Source organism: Vidua macroura, chromosome 2 (genome assembly GCF_024509145.1).
Source record: "Vidua macroura isolate BioBank_ID:100142 chromosome 2, ASM2450914v1, whole genome shotgun sequence".
Lineage (NCBI taxonomy): Eukaryota > Metazoa > Chordata > Aves > Passeriformes > Viduidae > Vidua > Vidua macroura.
The window spans coordinates 93,078,468-93,103,785 of record NC_071572.1 but is presented as its reverse complement, the minus strand read 5'-3'; the positions used below and the strand labels follow the sequence as shown (position 1 = coordinate 93,103,785).

At 40.2% G+C, this 25,318-nt stretch overlaps 1 long non-coding RNA gene across 1 annotated transcript in view; it reads right to left on the bottom strand.

Moving 5' to 3' along the window:
* The window catches only part of LOC128804292 (uncharacterized), a 42,810-nt gene extending 17,777 nt beyond the window's left edge, over positions 1 to 25,033 (bottom strand). Inside the window, exon 1 of the long non-coding RNA XR_008436003.1 lies at positions 24,970 to 25,033. This is a non-coding gene — a long non-coding RNA (uncharacterized LOC128804292). The remainder of the gene's footprint in view (positions 1 to 24,969) is intronic.
* Between the last annotated feature and the right edge of the window lie 285 nt (positions 25,034 to 25,318).

Sequence of the window (25,318 nt, the reverse complement as noted above, 5' to 3'; positions counted from 1 at the left end):
TTCATCCTCCAGATGCTCCTGAACCTTGCATAAGTGCCTGGCAAGAAATCATAGAATATCTGGAATTGGAAGGGACTCACTAGGATCATCGAGTCCAATTCCTGGCCCTGCACAGGACACCCCAAGAGTTGCACCATGTTCTTGAGAGTATTGTTCAAAAGATTCTTGAACTCTCTCAGTGTTGTTTCCATGACCATTTCCTTGGGGAGCCTGTTTCAGTGCCCAACCACCCTCTGGGTGAAGAACCTTTTCCTAATATCCAACCTAAACCTCCCCTGAAGCAGCTTCAGGCCATTACCTCAAGTTCTGTCTTTGGGTACCAGAGAGAAGAGATCAGTGCCTGAATGTTCAAAGCAAAACATCTGCTGCCTTTAAGAGAACAGATTTTCACCCCTTTGGGGTTACTAATGCAGATCAATTTTTTAAATCAAAATAACCCCATCACCCCATTAAAATTATACACATTTTTGGCAGGAAAGTTTCTATCTTGATTTTTTTTTTAAGTAGAGATGAGAAGAAGGGAGTTATGACAATGTAAGTATATTTCTTAAAAGCCAATTCTGAAAGAGCTTTTTTTTTTTTTTTTTTTTTTTTTTTTTTTTTTTTTTTTTTTTTAAAACATTTTCCCCATAATCCAGTCAATAGATTTTGGCCTTTTTACTTGACATTTCAGGACAAAAGGGTCCATGTCAGCCAGCATAAAGCCACACCATGACCTACAAAGAAAGTGCAAAGCCTGTACTAATAAGCCTTGTCCCACAACGAATGCGAGGACAACATCAGAGTGCTGAAGAGTATTTGCAGAGACAGCAGAAGGAAAGCTGAGAGAAAGCAGGAAGGCAGGGAAGGCAGGAAACAGTTCATCAATCTTAATGGATAATGAGATTATTTTTAAAAAATGAAAGAGAAGAAGTGGTGAGAAATCCATTATTTGCAATGAAAGGACAAATAAAACAAACTGGAAAAGGCTGATAACCAGGAAGATGACAGGGAAGTACAATCACAGAAGAGAAGGAAATTGCACCCTCTTGCAAATAACAATTCTTGCCTTTCTCAGGCAAAACTGTCACTCACAGAAAACCCTTTGTACTTCGGAGAAGTTGAAAAAAAGTGAAAGAAAACCACAGTGTATGCAATCAAGACTTAAGAAGTGAATAAAGTCAGGCTAAATAACTCCCTGTTACACATTTTTTCCCAGTGTTTTGCTAAAAAGGATACTCTGGAGCAACCATTTTCTGTTCTCATCCGATCTAGATACTGAGAAATTCTTCCCTCTCCTTGCTCTCTCGCAGATGTCTCTTGCATTAATTAATTTTCTTTGCAATGACATGCAGACTGTGACCCTTGCACCTACCTGGAAACCTAAGGAGAGAGCTGCTCATGTCAGAGAGGTCCCCAGTGGGTTGGGGAGCATCTGTCTGCCCTGACACACAATCAACCAACCTCCGTCATTTTCTCCACCAGCTCCCAGCCAGCCTGGCCTGGCCCTGACCTCCTTGGCAAGAGGAATATTACACTCAGCCAAGTCCTGGCTTAGCCCAATCCCTGTTTGATCAGCGGAAGATTACGTTAGGAGCTAGGAGCTTTGCTATCTGAATGCAGCATGTGAGCATTCAGGCTGGCTTCTGCCTTCCTGTTGTAATTACTTGATAATCACCATCAGCACACACACCTTCCACGGGCACCTCCCCTGCAAAGGGTCCAAAGCTCTCCTGTCATCAGCCCTTTCCCTGTCCTTGCAAAAGCGATCGCTGGGTGAGGAATTGTGGCATTAGGCCATTATCCTTATCATATACAGGGGGATGTTTTTTAAGAAACACAAATGCAAGCAAAGTGATTAGCCATGGCTGTGCCCTACAGAAATAAAACTGCTTCCTTCTGATAAGCAAAGTAACTGTTTTGAATGTGACTTCACCTTATTCTGTGCTGCTACACAAATCAGGGATGTTATCTTGGAGACAAGGACAATAATGAAAATAATGTATTTCCATGGCTTCCATGGTATCAATGTTATCTTCCTTAAAACCAGAAAGTTTTACAAGAGAAAGTCTGATGTCACGTCTGGCACTGGTGGCATCAGGCTGTGTCCAGGTCTGTCCTTATTCCAGCACTTGCTTTCTGTGGTAGTCAGTAAGCTCACAACACTTTTATCTTGCCCTCATGGATTTATAACACAAGTAACAGCTCAAACCCGAACACTCAACAGCTGGAATTGCTGGAATCAACCGATCATAAAGTAATTGCAAGTTTCTGATTGGATGCAGCCAAAACAAAGGCAAATAGAATATCAGAAAAGCTTTTTCAACACAGACTCACAAATGTAGGTGTCTCTGTATAAAGCATTGGTGAGCTACCAAATGACCCAATTGGCAAGCCACGTTCAATGCAATATGCAGATAATGACATTTAAGGTAACTGAGGGAGATATAAGCCTCTCTAGGGAGAGAAGCAAAGAAAATGTGGCTTGTTTAGTCTAGTCAAACAAAAGTAGAGACAGGCTGATCTCTCCCTCTCTAGGGGAGCATAAGGGGATTGATCTAAGAAAAAATAGTATGAGAATGATACATGAGAGAAGAGATTTAAATTTGGGTCATAAAAACAAGTGAGTACAACATGGCAGTCAACACAGCTAGGTAGAAAATAGAAGTCAATTCCCAAACTTTACAGCAGAGACTTTTGCTATCCAGGTATTTCTAAAACATAAGATGGGAAAATTCCGGAGGGATCAGATGATGTGAAACTTGTGGCAGGTGGTGGAGGACTCACGGACCAGAAAGTGCCCTCCAGGTAGGTGTCATAGTGAAGCTCTACTAAGAAAACAAAGAGACAATTTGATCCTGCTATTGGGAGTCCTTGCCTATCAACAATCACAAACCTGCACACACAGCTCTGACGGGAGCAGGGCTCTTGGCAGAGCTGCATCCATTTGGGAACTCTTGTACAGCCAACACACAGATCCCTTGAACATCTTAGTAAGGCTCAGATTTGGATTCCCTGTCCACACAGAGTCAATCTGCAGCTAAACAAACACATTGTTATGATCTTTCTCCATTACCAGAAACAATTATTTCCTGCAAGAAGTCATTCCATTTTCTTTTCAGTCCTACTTGGCACACAAAAAGATCAAAGCAATGTATTTAAGCAGAGGAAATTTGGAAAGAAATCTAATCTCATTAATTTGGAGAGACCTCAGAGATCGACTGTGACATAACCAATCCAAGATAGAAGAATGTAACAAAATACATTACAAATATTTCACTTAGAAGTATAGATTAGTAAGGAGGTATTATTTGAAATGTTGCAGTACAATGTTAGAGTTGGGGAAAACAGGGAGAGATTTGCTTAATCTTTAGTGATACAGGCCTTGCTCATTTCTGGCTCCATCTCAGCCTTTGTTAAAAAGAGTAAACTGAAGGTGTGCCAAATAATTTGTAAGAGCAGATCCTTTATTGCTTTAGCACTTTTGAAATCATTATTGGGGATTGATTTACAGGCTGCAGATGTCTTTCACCTGCTTGATTAGCATGGGCCACTAAGGACATCCAAGATAAAACAGAATGAAGCATAAAAGCAAATTACAAAAAACATAGACGTGTATACTCCATTTCTTTTTGATTCATGGTGAGCTCCCCACAGACTTTTCTCTCCTATTTTGCCCCTCATTTGCCCTGTGTGTTTAACTCTCTTGTTTTTTTTTTAGTCAACGGCTGTTCAAGACTCGCCAAAAGACTGTGGTATGTGGTCAAAGACTGTACAAAACTGTTTGTACACTCCTTGTACTTCCCACAGCAAGGTCCTGTTCTCAGCTGGATGCTCTGTGAGGTAATGTAATATAAATAGCAGCTGGAAAGCTAAGACAGAGCACTCAAACCTCACATCCAGCCTACTCCCTTTGCACAGACATAGCTCAGACACACAGGGCACCATCAAGCCGTGAGGGAGCAACAGATTTAAATCATCTGTGATGCTCAGGTTTATCTTGTCTAATGCTCTGTCAGTCATCTATTCAGTGGGAAGATATTTCACACTACATATCTCAGGGTCATTTCAATTTTTCTACCCTTACATGTTGCTTAAGCCAGCCCAAGCTGCTGTGACAAGAGGCTTTTCCAGTATTGAAAGGAAAAAAGGTTAGAGAATCTGGAGCAAGGAACAAATGTGAAAAAGAGCCCCAGTCCTGTAATCCAGAGAAGGAGCACCAGGCAGATGCTTGTGTGAGAAAAGGGGTCACTAGAGCACTGAGCATGAAGGAGTCAGACGATGAAAAATACTGTTGAAAACTGTGTGGATGGGGACCTTAAATTTAAATCACCATTGGTACTAAAGCTGTTTATTATTAGCTCATGTTCTATCTGCATTAACCTGCAACAACCTATCCTTTGCTTTTATATTGGTAAAAGTGACTAGAATCAAGATCTAGGATTTGATTTACTTGTGATCCATCACTGACAACACACAGCAGCAGATTGTCTTAGTTATGTTTAAGACTGAAATCTCAATTGGCAATCTCCCAACCTGTCCAGTCTATTCCCTACTCCAGTGCATAAACCCATCAGGAGCTGCAATTGACTGCAGTCTGTTGTTATTGAAGGCCAGCATTTGTAGAGTGAGGGCTGTGATGAGAGGCTGGATTCATCTCACCTTTCTGCCAGCATCTACAGCTGAACTAGTCACCTTAAGTTCCTTTCACAAACAATAGAGAAAATTAAGTATTTCCAGGGCATGATTCATTCAACTCATTCTATGTACCTAGCTCAGACTGAGATGGGTTGATTTTCTCTGCTGAGCTAAATGCTGCCTGAACCACACCTGCTGTCTGTGGTTCAGACCTAAACATCTGCAGTGCAATCTCTGCATCTGGCCAGAGTCTCAGGCTTAGAGGTCTGAACTCTGGTCTCTGGACTCCAGCCGATGTTAGTGAAGGGCAAATCACTTCACCTCTGTAGAGCAGAGTTTCTTTCTAACAGACTTTTGCTGCCCAGGATGGAAGCATTGAGTTTAAGCAAGTCATACAAGCATAGTGTGCAAACTGCTGAGAGAAGAAGGCTCTTGATGGAAATTCAAGTTAAACTTGTGTCCTGAATCATCCTGAATCCTTAATATGGTTAAACTCAGGTAAGTCTTGGCTCCCTGCTTTGCAACAGTATTTCCTACAGTTAGAATGCTGGATCCTATGGGCAGGGCTCTGGAAAAACCTTTGAAAAACAGGTTTGACTCCTTCAAGGAAAACCACCACCCAGGCTTCTGGTAGCTGAATGTAAATCAGGCAGTAAAACAGTCTGCTTTGTAAAAGTATTCATCTTGCAGTTCAAGAGTTTGTCTTCTGTTGCAGAGGTGACTCAGCTTGTACGTTACCTACGCTGGACTTAAAACCACACAGAGGTTTTAACAAATTCTCTGGGAAGCCACACACTGGGAGCGGAGAGTTGCTGCAGCAGCAACAGATATGATTCTCTGGGTTCATCACTAACAGTTCTGTCAGCATCATTCTGGCTCTACAGCACAGGTGCCCTCACTGGGGTAGGATCACCTCTTCAGTCAGTCAGGGTTAACCATACACTGCATTAAGAGCAAACTTTTGAGTTACACTTTGCTAGAGCTCTAAGAGACTCATGCAAATAAGAAAATCCTTTGCCAAATGCAAAGGTAACAAAAGGGAAAGAATACAGGTTCTACTTGGCCATTCAAGAGATTTCTAGGTTGACTGCAGCAGTCACTGTGATAAGAAACAGTGAGTGACTGTACCCCTGAAGCAATTTAATAATCTAAGATACTGAGTTCAGTAGTCTCATCTTACCTGTTCCTTTCTCAATTATGAGAAATGATGTTTTTTCCTGAAAAGTTAAGTACTAACTCTGGGGTTTGGGTTGGGTGATACTTCTGAAAATAGTGAGCAAAATCCATAGCTTTCTCCCAAGCAAGAACACCCTTCTCCCTCAGGACAGCAGCACTGCTTCATTTACAAGGTGCTTCTTGCTACCCCATAAATCTTACCTTTCCCATTTTATCTCACCCCAACTTTCACAAATTCTGCTACTTTCCTCTGTCTCTGCCCTCAGAGTATAAAATGACTTATTTTTCCAAACAGTTATCCACCCCAAAACCACTTTTATCTTATATAAACTCCCTAGTGTTCTTTAAACTCTTTGATTCCTTTTTTTTTCTCTCTGAAGGGATAACATGATTTTTCTTCCCTCTCTGAGGTTCCACCAGAGATTTTCTTTTTATCAATGAATATAGGTCAGTGAATTTAGACCATATGTGTTGCTCCACTGGGTGATTTTTACATTTTTCAGTACATCTGTCTAAACAACACAAAAACCTAGAGGGGTTTGTCATATCAAACTGGTTTTATACACCTTAAGTGTTAAAAGACCTTGAAGACTCAGTAACACAAAAGGTCAAAGAGAACCTATGGTCATTTTAATCTGAAATTATAATTAATAAGACCTCTGTAGATAAATCAATTTAAAAGGAACAGTTCTTTGATTGGATGTGGAATTACACCAGAATTCTGTGTTGGGATGAAAATCATCATCAATCAGAATCTAGTGAAGTCATGAAAGAAAACCACAGTTTAAACTTTAGTATTTCTAATATTTTGAAACCAGGAATATTTCTATTATTATTTTAACATTTCTGATGGTTACATTGATTATGTTGACATCTTTGATCAAATTACTGATGTGTCTTCATGTGCATGGATAACCAATACTGTATTTTTCATATGCTCATTACAGCAAAATAAATATTATACCTCAGTTACAAGGTATATAAAAGTATGTCACAGTAACTTCTCTTAAGAAGAAAATGTGGAGAAGTTAATCAATGCATAAGAGTCTTACACTCCATTTAAACTGCAGTGCCTGAGAGCAGTTACACCCAAACAGCATATTGCTAGTAAGCAGACTTTGACAAGCTTTGAGAGGAAAACTGTGTTATTAAAAAAAAAAAAAAAGATTGTTTTAACACCTTCTATTAACATTCACTTAATCCAGGCTCCTAAATCTGAAAATGGAAAAATCTCCAGAAAGTTCTGAAATAAATACTAGGGTATACACAGATGGTGATGTTGGGGCAGAACGCCAGCACACAGAATCGCAGTGTTCGGCGAATCACAGGCAAAATAATTAATGGCATTTCTAGCAGCATAGCACCCTGCAAACATACACACTGCCTCGTGGAGTACTTGTCAGCAGTATTAATCTGGGAAATAATTAGTCCCTGTAAAGTCCTTTCACACTCTTTCACCAGATGGCCAGGCAAGATCGTCAGCTAAAATCCTGCTGTTTCAGCACTGGAGGAAATGCCAAGGAATGATGCTTTATGCTACCCTGTGCAAGGTCTGGGCACACTACACTGTGCTCATGGTTTCATTCTCCCAGGTACTGCATAGCAGCACAACATGCTTCACAAATCCCACCAGATCATTTTCCGAGCATCACTGCCAAGAGTACTTCACACCCCAACATTTGCAAGCCACTCTGCAGAAAGTTCTGCCATCTGCCAAAACACAGGACCTCTCCAAAAGGAAGTAGATCAGAATTTGTATATTTAGAAACAAGATCAATTCCAGAAGAGACAGCATAAAAAAAGAAAAACGTTAACAGTAGCTCACAATTACAGTGGCCATGCAAGCATGTAGAAGCTCCGGCTTGACAATCAACTAACCTTCACTTTATCACTTGACTTTGTTATCGAGTAAACATTTAAGGAACTTCCCAGTGACATATTAACTGTTCCCACAAATATCCAATTTTTTGCTCTGTTTACTCTGCACAGGCTGTATGTATGTCACCTACTGATTTGATAGCAGTCTGGTAACATAGAAGCATACAGCTGGGGTAGAGCTATCCAGCAGAAATGCATGCACTGGCCTGGAATCACACTCAAGCACTGGAATATGAAAACATACCTTCTATTTATTATATAGGCGTCCCTGTATCCTAGAGCTAGCTCCAAGACTCTGGAAGTCAGAGAAGAATAGTCTTTTCTTAGAAACTCAAAACCTGCTCAAAGACATGGATTACTGGATACTACATTTGACAACATCTGTAAGACTCATAAGCAGCAGTACAGGGAATTCTGGAAAGTTAACACTTCTCCTTTGAACAAGCAGCAGTGACTCTGATTTGGCTGACTAGGGGAAAAAGAAAACAAAATAGGGCTCTGAGCAGCACTGCTGTGGCTGTAGCTGAGGCAGAATTTCCATTTCAAAGCCTGGTTTTCCATGTCCTACTTCTCCCTTATAAATACAAGCTGCAAGTTAAAACTTGGCCCAAAGAATTCACCTGTCACGTTTAGGAATTAAAGACTGAATCAATTTGCTAAGAAAAAATAGAAAAGGAAAAAAGATACTATTGTTAGTACAAATACATTTAGCAAAAAATCTGCTGTACTTTTGGGAAGGCTGTGGGGAAAGAGAAAGCCTTGGCTGCTTGGTTTTCAAGAGTTCAACAGCATGCCACAGCTGCACACTCCTGAAAAGATGGTGACTATAAAGCCCAAGATGGCTCTGCAGACGTGGTTATCTTCAGTACAAAGTCATCTCAGGCCTGGACATGAGAAAGAAACTTCAACTTTGCAGGTTCAGTGTTGACAGTTACCGTGTGCATGTTAAAGGAAAAAAACTTGTTTTGAGCTGTGCACCAGTCTAGTCTCAATCAGAGTTAGCCTCAGCTGTTTGATATGTCAGAGTTTGGCCTGAAGGACACAGTTCAGTCAGTCAGTGGCTGAATGACTGATTGATACATCCAACCCTGCCTGGTAATATCCAAATGCTGGATGGCTTTCCAGGGGAGGAGGAGTAAGCCTTCACGGAGATTTCAGCTATCTAGCCCTGAGTGCAAACATAGAATGTATTGACTCACCAGGATGTTCTATCAAAAATCCCATGCAGCTCAACATGGTACTTCAGTCACTTAGGCTGAGCCTGGACTGTAGCACTCCTCCAGGAGCAGTGAACAAAGCTTTTCCATGCAACTGCTTCCCCTGCTTCCCATCTGTTTGCCCGTCAGAGATGCAGAAGCTTTGAGACCAAATACCACCATGCTACTTATCTGTGAAAACGGAAGTAAACAGAAGGGCACACAGTGCAGGATTAAAGCTACTTTACTCTTCTATGCAGCTGTTTGTATCAGGTTACTCTTAACAGCATCCAGGCACCTTCCAATAGTTGGTTAAGCATGTAGCTAATGTCTGTTATCTACGGTTCACTCACTCCTCCATCCCGTTTGATTATCCCATCAATACGTGGCAAGTTTCCCACTTTACATGTAGCCATGACCTTAGCTGTCTTTGGCACAGTAATCAGTATTCAGCTCACATTTTTCAATGGTACAAAGCTTTTTCTGTGGATAATAAAATCTAGCAATGAGCACTGCCCCCCACCTCATAGTCACTACTGAAACACACCAAAGTAATCACTGGTGAGCTTTGGGAAGCGCTGGAGATTCGGCCATGGGAGTGATCCTTTGAAGAGTCTGAACACTACAGCTGACATCTACAATAACCATCAGGGAAATCCAGGGGTTTGTTTTCTCTGCAAGAGCAATGAACATTTCAGGCAACAAAGCAGTCAAAGAGGAGATAATTAAAGAAGACTTACTGAATAATTTATTTTGTGAAAATGAAGTTTAGTGTTTGGTGTTGCTTATTTAAGGAAAATGTCAGCACTTCAATGGAAGAAGTTGTTTTCTGAAGATACAGACATGTGAGAAACACTGAAATATTAAGAAATGCATTAGAAAACAGTGATTACATTTTGGGATTGTTAAAAAAAAAGTCATGACAGCTCTGCTGCATTTTATATCCATTCTGCCCAAGACAAATATTTGTTAGTACCTTAGCCCGGCTTGCAACATTTTCTATAACATGCAGAAACTTTAACAGGCTAATTGTAAAATCAGAATTGATTTCTCTAGAAAGCTCCATTTTGGACTTGGTTATTGTTCTCCTACCATACAATGGGCATGGTTCTCAGCCAATATTTAGATTATATTTGACCAAGGCTAAATTGTCAAACAACATTATGGTCACCTCACAAACAGGGACACAGATAAGGCAGAGATGCTTAATGTTTTCTTTGTGTCTGTCTTCATCACTGATGACAAGCGAAGAGGGTCCAATGCCCTGAGCTGGATGACCATGGCTGTGAGAATGATAAACTCCCAGTGAGCCCTGAACTCAGGCAGGATCTGCTGCTCCAGCTCAGGCCATGGTGTATGGGTGCAAACCAATAAGTGTGAGGGTCTGGAGCAAAGTCTCCCCAGCAAAGTGTTTCTCCTCCCAGTTTAGTTTCATTACAAGAGACAGTGGATGCTGGAGCAGTTGACATTTGCCCACTTTATTTAAAAAAGGGAGATCACTGTAAAATACATCAGCAGAGAGATCAATCTCACCTAACTTTCCACTGTAGACACTACACCTAAATTTTTTACAATTAGGCATTTAAAATTAGCATTTACACCTATGTCACAGTCTTTGGGCAGAAATAATACCTGTAAAAGTCTAAAATAATCCTGGTGAATATGGCTCTGGAAATACCAATGTCTGTGCACTGATGGAACAGAAATGAAAGCAACTATTTCCAACAGGAACCTCAAAATGTGCCTGCAGCTAAGCATGACGAATGCCAGCCAGGATGTGATGAGGTTTATTAGCCAGCCTCACTAGGAACAAATTTAATGCTTACTGTAGCAGGAGAAAAGGAGACTATAGCCTTGTGCTGATGTTTGTGCCAATTTGGATTTGTTTTTTGTCCCCATCCCAGAAAAAAGACTGCAAGGTCTGACCAAGCAATTAGCAGAACACTAAGTTGGTAAAGGTGAGGCACTGCCTGAAATTGAGAGGTTTTGGAGATGAAGAAATGATAATAAATTATCACATTACTATAATCTCAGTTCCTCTCCAGCAGGCAGCAAAAGTCAGCAAAAAGTCAGAAAAGGATGTCAGGCAAAGAGGTAGAGGGACACGGGAAGAGAAAGCTTCAGCTCCACCAGACACCATTTCCCTGATTAAAGAAGGTGTTCCTAGGCCATCATGCAAAGCAGTCTTGGCTACATGAGCCCTTAGCATTTCCCATGACACTGGGTAGGCAAAACCCCTATTTCCAGTATCATGAGGTCAGGATCACAGGATCCTTTCAGTTCTTCACTGCTCCTTTAGGCAGAGGACCAGGACGGACCAGGGCTATACAACAGTTTTCAAAATGAGCTACCATACCTTTGAGGGAAAAGGAGATCACCTTTTACAGCACAACAGCTGCAGATAGGAACTTACATTACATAATACTCTCAAGAATAGTGAGTGGGGGGAAAGGTTAGTTCAAGATTATGAGCAGGAGATAAACACCTTTTGTCAGATGAGAAACTGATTTTTCCCCTTTATATCCATAAATATCATGCTAATAGGAAAGGAAATGTGATGCCATGGAATAAGGCATCTTCTCATCATGTCTAATTATGTATCCCTAAAATGAAGCTTCCTAATTTAGTTTGGGTTTTTTTCTTTTTGTTTTTTTTGTTTTGCTGAGAGAATTATCACAGGAATTATCATTGCTTTTCACTCTGAAAATAGGAACTTACCAATTTCAATTATAGCTGAGTATTAGAATAAAAATCTGACAAAACATGTGGTTCTTGTAAGGTACACTGATTCCTTTAGCTGAAGATTTTTTTTTTCTGGAACATGTAATCTGATAGTAGTGTTTGTGTTTATTGTAGAATAAACTCAGCAATGAATGGCATAAAATGAACAGAAGAGTGTAGTCATAAAGCAGTCAGTCACACATTTTACTCATTTGTACACTGTTTATCTTCTGGTATATGCCACAAGAAGTAATCATTTAAATAAACAACTTCTTTAGTAGGTAATAAAATGTTATTGAGTTTCCAGTCTCACAACATGTGCTACAGCTATAAATCAGATTATTCTAAACTTTTACTGATTTGCAGCACTGGGAGGCATTTTAGAGATGCCACAATTGAAAGGGAGGCGCTGGATTTTTGTTTCTCTGTAGTGTCTGTCTCTGTAGCAATCCCAAGAAGGCCATGGGTGTTTGGAAACCTGCCCATGCCTTTTCAGTACATCAGCTGTTATAATATGCACTGTTACCTCTCCTGCAAACCTTGCCTAATTTTTATATTGCCCATTTTTTTAAATGAGTATAAACCACTTTCAGATGTCAGTTATGGTTATTGCTGGAAGTGCTCTGCTGTAAATTACCAAATGCGGTACACTGGGAAAATCTGCCAAGAGGTGATACAAAAATGACTTCGATCAACACTGGCATCCCAGATGCAGAAGAACAAAGCAACAAAAAGAGCATCTCTTATTGTACTAAACTCTCTGGTTTTGAGGTGCATTTGGTCCATCTCTCTAATTAAAGATGATAGCCTACAACTGGCCCTGCTACCATCTGTTTCTAGGCTCCTTGAGGAAGAAAAGGTAGAAGCCAGCCACCCCTTTTTAGTGAACTCTCTACTACAGTCTTCTCTTTTGAAGAAGATGATGGCATCCAGGAGGAAGATAGGGGTGCTCCTGATCCTGAATGACTAAGCTGACCAGCAACTTCCTTTGTTGAAACTCTCTGTCTTCAGCTCATATCCTCTACCACACAGAGTGTGTGATGTCCCAGGAATGTGAGGAGGACTGGATGCCTTGGGAAAGGGATTTCACAGTGCTCTAGGATGCGTGAAACCTTCCTGACAGCTCAGCGGATGCATCAGGGTGATTAATGTTGCATGCTGCCACCTGAGAACATCTGCAGAGAGACAGGGAGATCCCTCATCTGTCCCTTTCAGACAAATATTATCTAGACAAGGAAGATATTAGTGTATTTTGGACAATTCCTTATGCAAGGGGCGGTCCCACACCAATCCTATAAAGACCTCTCTAGAAAAAGCTGTATATTAACTTCCCTCTGACTCTAGCTCACAGCATGCCTGAGAATCTTATAAAGCAACAAGTGATCCAAGCAAGGAGAACACAGCACCAGTTCAGAGTAAAGCTGGGCAAAGCAGTTACACAAAAATCTAGCCGCTCAGATCTTCACTGGCTAAATGATGATGAAATTCCTGTTCATCTCCTCATATTTTCTGCTCCTTATATCTGAAATGAGGCAGAGTTACACAGTATTTTATCAAATCTTAATTCTTTCTATGTAACAAACAAGGAATTTTAAAGCTGTCTCAAAATCTGAAATAGCACTGGACACTCACCAAAACATGAGGATTCCAAATTTTGGCATGAGACAATACAGTCTACTTTTAACCACACTTGAAACAAGTGAGAAATGCTACTTGGAAGCTGCTAAACTCTCATCTCTGCACAGTGCTCGGGAGGTTTAGGAAATCATGGTTTGGAGGCACTGCTATGCTGAGCTGGCCCTGTGTGAACCCACTCAGCCCAGTGTACCTGGGGGTAAAATCTCTTAGATGGTCCCAGCATAGATTTTTGCATTAGTCTCTCATGAAAGAGGCCTGGATCACCTTTCCTATGAACACAGGCTGAGAGAGCTGGAGTTGTTCAGTCTGGAGAAGAGAAGGGTCTGGGGACACCCTACAGCATCCTTTCAGTACCTAAAGGGGGCCTACAAGAAAGAGGGGCTTTTTACAAGGACATGTGTTGACAGGACAAGAGGGAACAGCTTTAAACTGAAAGCCATTATACATGATGGAGCCCTGCTCTCCTGGAGATGGCTGAACACCTGCCTGCCCATGGGGAGCAGTGAATTAATTCCTTGTTTCCAGCTTTTATTCTTCCAATTCTCTCCCTGACCCCACTGGTGGGAGACTGAGGGAGTGGCTGTCTGTGGTTAAACATCACAGCGCTCCAAGTGATTACGAGCTGACAGTGTTCTGCATTCTGTGTTATGGGCCTTGGTCCAACAACGACTGCATCAGAGGCTTATAAATTCAGGGTTGCTCCAGGAACAGAAACAACAGAGATTATGGAGCAAAAGACACAATTTCAGAAAGAAAGAAGAATGTACCAGGCAAAGAAGACAAGTGAGGGAATGACATGTGGCAGATGTTGGCCATGTGGCTCGCTCCTGTATACACTGGAGGTGCCAATAGAAGGTCTGTAGTAAAACTGTTAGCTCTATTAGCTCTATTAACCTAGATGAATCCCCAAGACTCTCTTGGGAGGTCATCAATCTTTGGAAACTGTGTACAGAATCTGGAAAGAGGAGATATCAACACCAGACAAATAAAACTCCTTGCCTTGAAGACTGTAAGTACTGATTTGGGGACCTGTAAAAGTTTTATCATAATCTCTGGGGAAATCCCTATCTTAATCACGATTTAGACTAAAGCTTTATTACCTGGGAAATTGCTTCTCCCTGTCAGACCAAGATTTTTTCTTAATGCCTTTTTACTGCTGTGTTGCTGACATGGGAACTTGGCTTTTTTTTTTTTTATTCCTATTTCATGTTATAATCCTTCTTTACAATTGTATTATTATTATTACTTAGCTATGTCATTATTGTTAAAGTAGAAAATGAAAAACTTTATTAAGAAAATTACAGTAGTTAAACTTGTGCATGAAATGGAAGACTTTTAACAGTTTACTGCACTTCCATATACATTCTGTTGGCAATTTATATGAGCAGAGAATGACAACAGGCATCTAACTTTCCTAGAAAAATTAGCTATGAACTATAAGCTGCTAAAAGTTTTCAGAGACCAGAAAGGGGAAGGCTATCTTTTCTTATACTTCACATCCATTTCTTGTAACTGAGGTCCAACTCTATCAGGACCACACAGTAACTTTTTTTCAGTCTAAGCAGAGTGTAATTCTTCAGGCAGTCCCATTACATTTATTTATGGAGTAATGTCTTGTTGAATGCACTGTTGGCAGGATCTGACTCTGCACAGATAAATAAGTTGCCCCATACAGCTTCAAATGTCACTGCCACACAATGGAAAACATCCCAGGTTAGATAGATATACTATGACCAATACATCAAGAACTTTTACTCCCCTTCTGCTGATTGATTGAATAATTATACCCATGAAATGGGATGATTTACACCATTGCTTTGTCTCTTGCCTAGAATAAGATTTTGCCAGTCAGATGGTCCTGAAGGATGTCTGCTTGTGGAATAAATCTGATGTAATTTGATACACAGCATGACGCACAATCAAGATGAAATGATCCTTAGATAATTCTTCCATGTCTTCATTTCAGGAAGACAATTTTAGTAATGATATTTTCTTTTTTATTAAGTTCTTTGGATTATTTTTTCGGATAATGAACAATTACATCCAGGAGAAGAAGTTATTGTCAAGTTAATATTTTATTAATTCTTTATCTGGGGCCAGTATCTTAAAACAGACAAGACAGCTCTCACTGAAATACTCAATACTGAAGGCCTTTTCCAGCCTAGACTTCCACAGTGCCTCCTTATTATTACAAATGCTAATCTCCCACTTTTAACAGTCCCAGCTTGGTTATACCAGAGTTTCACTTGCTTGTTTCTCCCTTTTTCTTCCTCATTCATACTCCTCCATTTTTGCTTCCCTCTCAAAAAACAATAGTAAAGGGAAGTCTTAGGACTGGCAAGCATGAATACAAACATATAACAGCATTTTAAAAACATGTGAATCTTTCCAGTCTCAGTCAAAGTATCATGCCTGCTCAACAATAAGGATAATCCATATCCAGGACTGAGCTGATGAGCTACCAGTGGAACATATTCCAGCCTCATCAATCAAATGTTCCACTTCCCCAGTAGTGATTAGGATGAAACAGTACTGAGAAAAAGCCTAGTCCCTGTGTTGCCAAAGCTGCAAGCTTAAAAAAAGCACAGGTTTTTGCTTCATGTCTAGACTTTTTTCTGAAGTGAAGGCACACTGATGTCAGTGTTGCCAAGAGTAAAAACTTCCATGTGACATTCAGAAACTGGTTCCGGAACAATTTAATTTCATCTTTTACGGCATGCTTCTCCCAAAAAAGCTCTTCATGGAGGTGGGATTAGCGATTAAGAGATGTGGAGGGTGGAACACATATGTCTGTGAAAACTGGAATTAATGTGATTATGCTAAGCAGAACGTATTCTGAGCATCAGTGGTTTGCAAAGATTTAAGGAAATGTGCCCCAAGCATAGAATATCTTCTCTAGAAAATGAAGCATGATATTCAGAGAAGACTGGGATAAAGAGGTATTTTATGGGCAAGCAAAAGAAAGTCAACCGTCACTTTATATAGAACACCTTCCCTTTGTTCTGCTCTTTTAATCTCCACCATAATAAAACAATTATAAGAAATTTATGATTCTGAAGAATTGTTAGTCCATATTTTTCCTCAGTGGAAAAAAAAAAAAGAAAGAAAGGAAACAAAAAAAATATAATACAAGCAGATAATAATTTGATCAATGCATAAGAAGTTTATGAATATTATCAGTTGCTACTCATTCTAATACTCTACTATCAGGCCTAGTTCTGTGAAGAGATTGTTCCTTAGAGGATATAAGAAATCCCAAAATATTTTTCCAAGTCCATGAAATGTCACTATTTTGATGTTACAATTCAACAGGTTTCATGAAGCATGAACTTAGCCAGAAGGGCAAACTGACTGTGATGCCAATAATTCTGATTGCTTCAGAAAATACCTACACCCAGACCTGTGCACAAGGGTTTCTCCAGTGAGAATCCCCTGATTCCCTGAATCATGTCTTTTTTATTATTACACACGTGATCACAACTGGCTTTTGCTTATGCCTGTTGCTTACCTTGTTCTCAACCACCCCACAAGTCCTGCAAGCGTATCTTACATCCTATACAGTGACACATTGCTGCATTTTAGTGCTGTAGCATGGTGGTCTGTTTTGACACACCAGCAGAGCAAAAAGTAGGACAGGTCATTTGCAAGGTAACATGGCTTGTAAGAAACCAAGCTGTTGAAATTTTTTCACTTCATGGTGTCTCTAAATGCCACAGTTACCCTTCATGGCTTACACAAGCAATCCCTCTCACAGTGCTCCAAGGCATTTCTGCACAGTGGAGACTACTCCAAGCACAAGGCAAATGTTCAGTGATTCGTCATGTTTTGTCTTCAGAAAATAGGCAAAAATATCTCTTCACCTTGGCTACAGGATGACCAAGCATATACATAAACAAACTCTATCTGCTTGCTTTGGTTTTAGAGCCAGAGCCAAAGCAACTACAAGGGACAAGATATTCCCAAATGATAGAAATTTGCACCTAAGTAACTCTAACAGCAAGCCGCTGTATGGATGTGAGCATGCTTATTTGTGTTGTTTTATTCCACTACAGAATTTATTGTATACAAAACTGTGTTCCAGATGTATTTGGTTCTGAGTAGAACATTCCCACCCTTTCTGTGCACAGCAGCACTTGTAGAACTATTGATCAGAAATGTATAAATTTCACATGGAGGATCCCACACATGCAACAGCAGAAATAACCTGCACTATCTCCACTGGCAAGAGGTTGCATTCAGAAAAAAAAAAAACAACTTACCCAAGCATTTGTGCACAAAGTATAGAAGACAACGACAAGGTGTTTGTTAAGTCAGTGTGCTTACTAGTTCCTAGTTATTCTGAGTTGCATATTCAAAACTTCTTTAACTAAAAATATTTGTCATTCTTTTTTATAATGAGAATTACAAACATGGATGTCTACTGGAGATGTGGTGCAATAGAGAATTCTGAATATTTTCTTTATTGAGAAGGTAAGATTAGGCAATTAGACCAAACTAAACTAGCACAACTGAAAAGCTGACTAATTTTCATAATACAATTGATTTCTTACCACATGGTGCCATTTAAGGGATTAGAACAACTCACCAGGGTAATATCAAACTTGATTAGAAGCTAAGGGACCTGATTGTTATCTCCATTAAGCCAGACAAAACATAATTGACACCAGCAACTCTCAATTTTCACCAGTGTAACTAAAAGGAAAGTCAAGCACTGTATCTTTCACTTGGATAAATCATTTTCATATCTTTGAGTGATTAACAGTGATTGCTTCAACCCCCTTGAAAATATCAAAGACAGTGTCTCTGGTATTTTCACAGCTACGTGTGCTGATATTACATGGGTTTAAGCACCTTCATATAAAGAACAATTCACGCAGCAAACAAAAGGAATAGCTTACGTAAACTTGGAGAAAACCTTTAACATGCTCAGCATGCCAAGACCTTTGCCCCTCCACAAGTAAACATTTAAAGATAATGGGGCAAAATTTTTCAGATACTGATGTATACAGGGGAGGAAGTAAGATCTGGGAAGCTTTTCAAGATTTCCAGAGATAGGTGTCACAAATCACAGTCAACAGATACTTCAGGGCTGGATTCATCTGAACTCAGACATCTACACTGCAGGTAAATATGCACAAGGTTGTTGGCTAAACTACCTCTGTCCACAGTGGTTAAAACAGTAACTTAGTAACAGAAGGATTTATCTCATCTTAGATAAAAACTGTCATATATATGAACGTGTCCCCAAAATTATTTCTCTTCTTGGGATGGAGGAGAGGGACTTCAACCAGAAACCTCAGAATTGTGTTTAAACTTGAAAACAGAAGGAGCCAGCATCAATTGAAATGTGGATCAGGTATAATATGCATTGAAGATGAGGTAATCTGGGGTTATTCACCTCTGCTGGCGAGCTGCTGCAAAGAACCCTTGCAGAGCAGATGTTCCCCGCAGAAATAATGAGTGCCCATAAAAAAACAAACAGCATGTCATTACTTCTCAGCCTGTCTTCCAATTTTCTTTGCTCACCACTAATATACCTGCCAGCCTACCTTCTCCATTTTCTATAAACTTATTTTCCTTTTTATTCTAGTTTATTTTTATCATCTACTGAGTATCACAAATGAAAGGTCGGTAAGAAATTTATTTACCTATATGAATATACCTTTATAACTTCAAACATTGACAGATTATTTGGTTAAAAGACAAACTTTCATGAAAAACTTTGTCTAAATTTACAGTCTGTAAGAGTAATACAAATGTTTATACAGTTTTAATTATATTTCAGTCAAGGCTTTCTCTAAACAAATAAACATCTATAATTCACACCTTGGAGAGGCTGAATATCACTTGAGAGGATGGGTGTAAACTAAAGTAAAGCTGTTTAGCCAATTTTCCTTCTCTGTGCTGAGTAAGCCCACAGAAGGAAAACCACCTGCACATGAAATCCAGAGTGATTCAGTTCTTCCAATGAGAAGCGCTATGAAAAACAGCTCTGGTGTTCCAGGCAGTTTAAAGCCAGCAGCATCCAAAGGCTCAGAGTCCAGAAGAAAGTCCCAGGGCCTTCCCTGGAAGCAGAGAGGCTGGCACACGTAACACCCTTCCCAAAGAGGGGCTGAAAACAACAAGCTGTGCCCCCCATTGCATAACCAAAAGCCCCAGCTTTGGTCCTGCACTGAGCACAGACCTGGCCCCTTTGGCTGCTGAAGCCAAATTTCTCTGCAGTAGGTCACATGTCCAGGGGGAATCCTTCTAGGAAATACTAATGGTAAAAGGGTAAGTATTTCAGACATCAGCCTATGGAAAATGGACCTAAGAGACACCTGTGTGACACTTTCATTAGTGTCCTTGTCCTCTGCAGCTTATGGCTTGGCAGAGGGAGTTAGTGTATTGTCTGTAATTTTTGTCCTTCTTGGATCAAAATATGACCAATATATGAGTGTTATGTAGGAAAAAAAAAAAAAAAAAAAAAAGAAAATCACATTTCAATCAAGATATTAGCAGCTAAAAAAGCTATTACAGCAACTGTAAACCATGAAGATTTAATCTGCTCTGACCACGCTCTGTCTTTCCAATTCTGCTGCTGATTAGACATCAGCGGCACCATCTTCACAGAATAACAGAATAAAATCTCTCAGGAAGTCATATTGCTTCTCCCGTAGGAAGAGACAGAAATTTTCTCCAGACCCATGACTCCCCACTGGTTAATTATATCTCACTAGTGAGGCACAAAAGCAGAACTTTTAACTTTGTTAATCATATTTCTCCTGGCCAAACTGGCTGTGAACCATGCTCCGAAAATCAGCAGCACCAGAAAGCAGGAGGAACGGACACCGAGGTGATCCTGGACTGAATGAGCCGTCCCAACCAAATTTCCACATATGCTATGACGCCAAGCAGGAAATCTCCATGCTGGCAAGTTCAGGAGAAAAACTCCCTATTTTCTCAGCTGGTTTTCATTTCTGATGCCCCAGTGATGATTGCACTTGGTACAAGCAGTGGCAGTTCTGCTGTCACATGCTGCTGTCACTAGCATAGCAACCCACAGTGTGAGGCTAGAAAATCTCCTGAGCTGTGCAGTTCAACAAAACAGCAGGTCCTTTCGATACCATGTATAACTGTAAGGCCCTGCCCTAAACTTCTTGCTGTTGCTAAGACAACTCCATCAATGTAAAAGAAGCAATGCAGAGTCCAGTGGCGAGACCTCCAAAGGGGATGGATTGGCTGCTAGGCTTTGCTAGAAGACAGAAAGTGTGTTGGTGCAAAGGGCAGGATGGCTGTTGTGGCTGTGGAAGACTGCCTGACACAGGAACTCAACCAAGCGCAGAGACAATGGGGATACAGTGGGAATATCCCAACAAACAGCAGAGGCTCCTTGTTCCCAGAAATGCCACTGTTTTCTTGACTGAGTCAGACTCTAGGGATCCTACAGTGTATCACAGGAAATTGCATCAGTGAAGTTAATAATTTAATGTTTTCTGGAGGAAAAGATCATTATCCTTCAGGGAAGCACACAGAAGTGTATACCTGACAGAGCTCATCCCTTAAAGGACGCTTCACTGCTTAATATGACACTGCTGACTGGCCTTCCTATACCAAATTTATGATTTTAGGCATAGAAGAAAAAGCAGATTTAAGATTGGCAAACAAAACGTTCCAAGAAGGCAAACCTCTATAACTTATCCTCTCAGGTGTTCATGGCCTAAAGCCTGCAAACTGCAAGTACTAAGGGAGTGAAATCTGACAGCTGGTTTACATTGTGAGGTTCGTATGCATCCATATCTTTGCACAGACAAAAAAAAAAATACTCTGTCTCTTAAAAGAACTCTTCCCAACAAGGAAATCAAGGAAATACAAATCAAGAAATTGTCTCTTCTCTACCACCACTTTGAAAGACACTTATGAAAGGTTTTCATTTCACTTCCAGAGATCTCTGTTGATGCACCTTTGTGGGAAGAGAATTCCAGCAGCACATACATTCTTAGGTCTTACCACTGGGGGTTTGGTCATGTTCACTGAGGTGACCTGCTGTGCTTGCTTGCATTACACCACCTCCCTCACGGTGCTAGTCATTCCTCCTAGGAATCTCTCCTATTTTACATGACAGACACATGTCTAATTTGTATGTTCTAGGGTTTAAGACTTCCTGTTCTTCTCCCTTCTCACATATTTCACATGGCTCAATTAAATGGCAGAATGGGATACTGCCAAACATTTCTCTCTCTGAGAAAGAGACAGCTATTTAAAGAATGTTGCTACACTAGCCACATTTCATCACAAAAAATGAATACCTGTAATTACAATATCTGTGATTATATAATGTCAAACACAGGAAAAATAAGCACTCCAACATTCTGAGGAAAAGAATTGTAACCTGTATTATGCACATTCAGGCTAACAATGCTGGATCTTGTCCCAACCTCAGAAATAAAATATACCCAGCAGTAATTGAAAAACAAAAGAATCTGATGCTAATCTTACCATACTCTGACTTTTGCATACCTCAGCTATGTGGCAAACAGACAGAAAAATCCCATTACATGCACCAGGAGACAATTTTTAAGGTATCTCTGCAAACATCAGTTATCTTTACACTTAGATATTTCTGGTCTTGGTGCTTGAGTCCTATTGCATTACATCTGTGAAATACTTGGCCATTCATTCATAACACATTTTGACAGTGGCAGCGGAGCCGCTGATCAAAAATACTGCTGGGTTTGATGGTTTGCCTTCACATTCAGATGGTGGCAGCCCTGCCTTCCTTTTCACCTGATGTCATTTGTGGGGGTTTGAAAGTTTTTCCACAGGGAGCTGGGCAGCCCATTTGGAGGCAGTGGTGGGGACACACATCTGGAGTGAGCCAGAGGCTGGCAGGAGGCTATATATAATGCCAAAATGCCCTCCAACACCTGAGAGGGTGCAGAGGGCATCCCAGGTCACAGCAGCTCCTTAACACCAGACTTGAGCAGATTACATCCCTCCTGCAACAAGCCAGGCAGAAATGAGAAGGGATAATTGGTCTAAGGAAGAGCTATTGCTGCCAGACCTCCTGATGGTGTCCCTGGGAGTTCCCAGTAAAGTTCCTCAGGGCATGAGTCAGCCAAGAAAACAGTGGCATTTCTGGGAACTAGGAGCCCCTATTACTTGTTGGGATATTTACACTATTTTCTCCAGATCGTGCTCTGTCTTGTAGCTTGTGGGGCTGTGGTTACCCTTGATGGGCAGATGTGGAACACAGGATGTGAGAGAATTGTGCTATCATTTGCCCTCAGCTAGAAACCACAGGTTTCCCTCTCACTGAATGACATGAAACTCTGTCAATTGGCTCTTTCTCTGTAAGTTACCTTTATATTACTTGTATATAGCCCTATTGATTTTTTCAGTACTTAAATGCTTTAAGAAAATCAATGTCTCAGCAAATAGAGTGGAGCAGAAGTATCATAGAATCCCATTTGCCATTCCAGCATCAAAGATCATGGTTAAATTAAAGGAAATAACTTGTACGATGTGGGATGATGGATTTAGAGAAAAATTGCAGAAGACACAGAAAATGGGTGAGTGGAGAGACATTAAATTAAAAACAAAATAGAAAAAGATATGCTGAAGATAAATATAGTGGCTGTGGATATGACTTAGCTAATTTTAGCAATCCAAAACTTTGTTGTCTAGTCCAAGATAATCATTTTAGCTCTCTGCATGTAGTGAATAGAGAGCAGGAGCCATCTCCACAGATGATTCAGCCTAAGGTAGGACAATGCATCACACATGCCTTCACAACTACCCCAAAGTCTACACTCAAAAGGGATGCGTAACTTTGGTGTTTTAACAGCAGTGGAGTTGATATACGATCAGGCATCATTTTGGGTGTTGTACCTATTTAATAGAAGGCCTTCTAACTCAACATTTGTTGTTTTAAAGATAAGAATTATTTAGTTTTCTGGAAAAATCTGACATTTCTTTTGTCAGAGGAAAGATTTCCTTATAATTGCTTATCAGCAGGTCCTCGTCTGAATATTCAAATAATTTACGAGAACAAAACCTATTTATTTATTGTATTTTATTGATAATGGCCCCAACTTATCACTAGCACAATCTCTTGTATTGCCATTCACTTCTAAGTTGCTACACATGCTTACACAGCAGGGAATTAGGCCAGATACAGTCAAAATGCTTCATTACTAGTCAAGTCAGACAATAAATCAGATCTTCTGTTTGCAAAGTACCACAATTTGTGTCTAATGACTTGAAGAATTGGTATATAAAGTAATTATCAAAACTGGAAAGCAATTATCTCCTAGATGTGCAAAACCTCCTCTAAAATTTGAACTTCAAAAGAGGAAAAAAGGATGGCAGGTGTAAAAAAAAAATTTTGCTCCTTCCCTTTATCCATAATAACTACCAATCTGTGGGTCCAACAAACCAGCCAGTTTTCCACCCATCTAGAGTGTATCCCAAGCAGGATACAGGGATTATGCTGCATCAAGCTGTATGAAGCAGCTCTCATGTATTATACCCACCCTTACACTGAACCTCTATATGCTACCTCTGTGGTGAAGCTGCTGATGTACCAGGCAATGTCCCTTTACCAGTCTGCATCTCTGCTTGTAGCTGGGAACCAACAGGCAGGCAGGAAATCAAGAAGATGTGCCCCAGTAAACTACACCTCCTACTCCTACCAGGAGTAGGGAATAGGCTTCTTGCCTACAATGTCCTTCTCACACATACCAGGAGTTTGGGCATATTTTATACATGAGGACATTCCTTTGCTCCAAGACCCTGAACATTTCTGACACCTACCAACCACTCTGAATTTCCTCAGTGACCTTGCTGACTTTTAGTACACAACCAATTTGCTAAGTTACCATCCTTTTTGCATTGCTCATAACAGATTGTCAAAAAGATAGGTAATAAGATCACATCTACAGCTTCTAATTAATACACAAGTGTTCTAAATAATCTGCCTAAAGTGTCAGTCACAAAGTAGGACAAACCTTTACAGCCAAGTTTCAAAAAAATCTAATTATCTCCCCTCTGCATTTTAAGTGATGAGTCTACTGCACATATCTGCAAGTGACCTATTATTTCCCACAAAACAATCACAGCCCAGAGGAAGTCCCCAAAAACAAAGCACACATGGGATGTCTAGTCCAGCTCATTCAGAATTGGAACAAACACCCCAGACTGAGATTTTTTGACTATGAAATAGGTGAGCTTTCACAATTTTACCCAAGTTTGTTTCCCTTACATTCCCAGAAATCCCTATTAATTGCTGAGTTGAAGCACATGAACTTGCAGAAAGATGAGTCTTCCCTCACAGGAAGTTAGGTGTGGGATCAGAAATTGGTTTATAACAGACTCCTAGTTTCAATTTCAATACAACTGTTTGTTTCTTGTGAAATGACTAATATTAATCACCTAAAGCCAGTTGGCTGAAGTGGGATAAGAACACTTAGATGTTTAAAAATACTTTTATTTTACAATCTCTTCCTTAGTTTGTACATCTGACAGCGAGCGGAGAGCACAGAAAGCTTGCTGAAAAATATGGATTACTGCCCTACCAGTGTAAGACCAAAAATAAAGCATGGGCTGCACATAAACTGGGTATCACATGCATGATACAATTATATTACACTGCCTTATACTTTACAGTTATAAGGCAGTGTAATTTCTGGAGGCACCCATTATACTACGTGGAATCAAGTTGCTGTCTGCAACGTGCACCTTGCACATCTCCTGTATTACTTACTATTTGGTTTCTGCTGAAGATGTTCCTTGGGGAAGACTCTTGCTCTGTTCATCAGAAGCCTTCAAAAGATACCAAAATGGGAAAAAAAAAAAAAAAAAATCACTCTAGGTCAATAGGAAAGTTCTTTGAATTATAGAATATCTATTAAAATTCCAGTATGGGTTTTTTTCACACAAGCACCAGTCTAGATTACATTTGAACTAGCTTCTCTATTAATTTCTATTTTCTAGCATAGATTTTCTATTTATTTCATTGTCTGAGTTGCAGCTTGCACTTCAGCACAAGCTTTGGGCCAGTGCAGTGCTGGGAGAACTGAACATTCTGTGAGCAGCTTTCAAACGTGGATGTA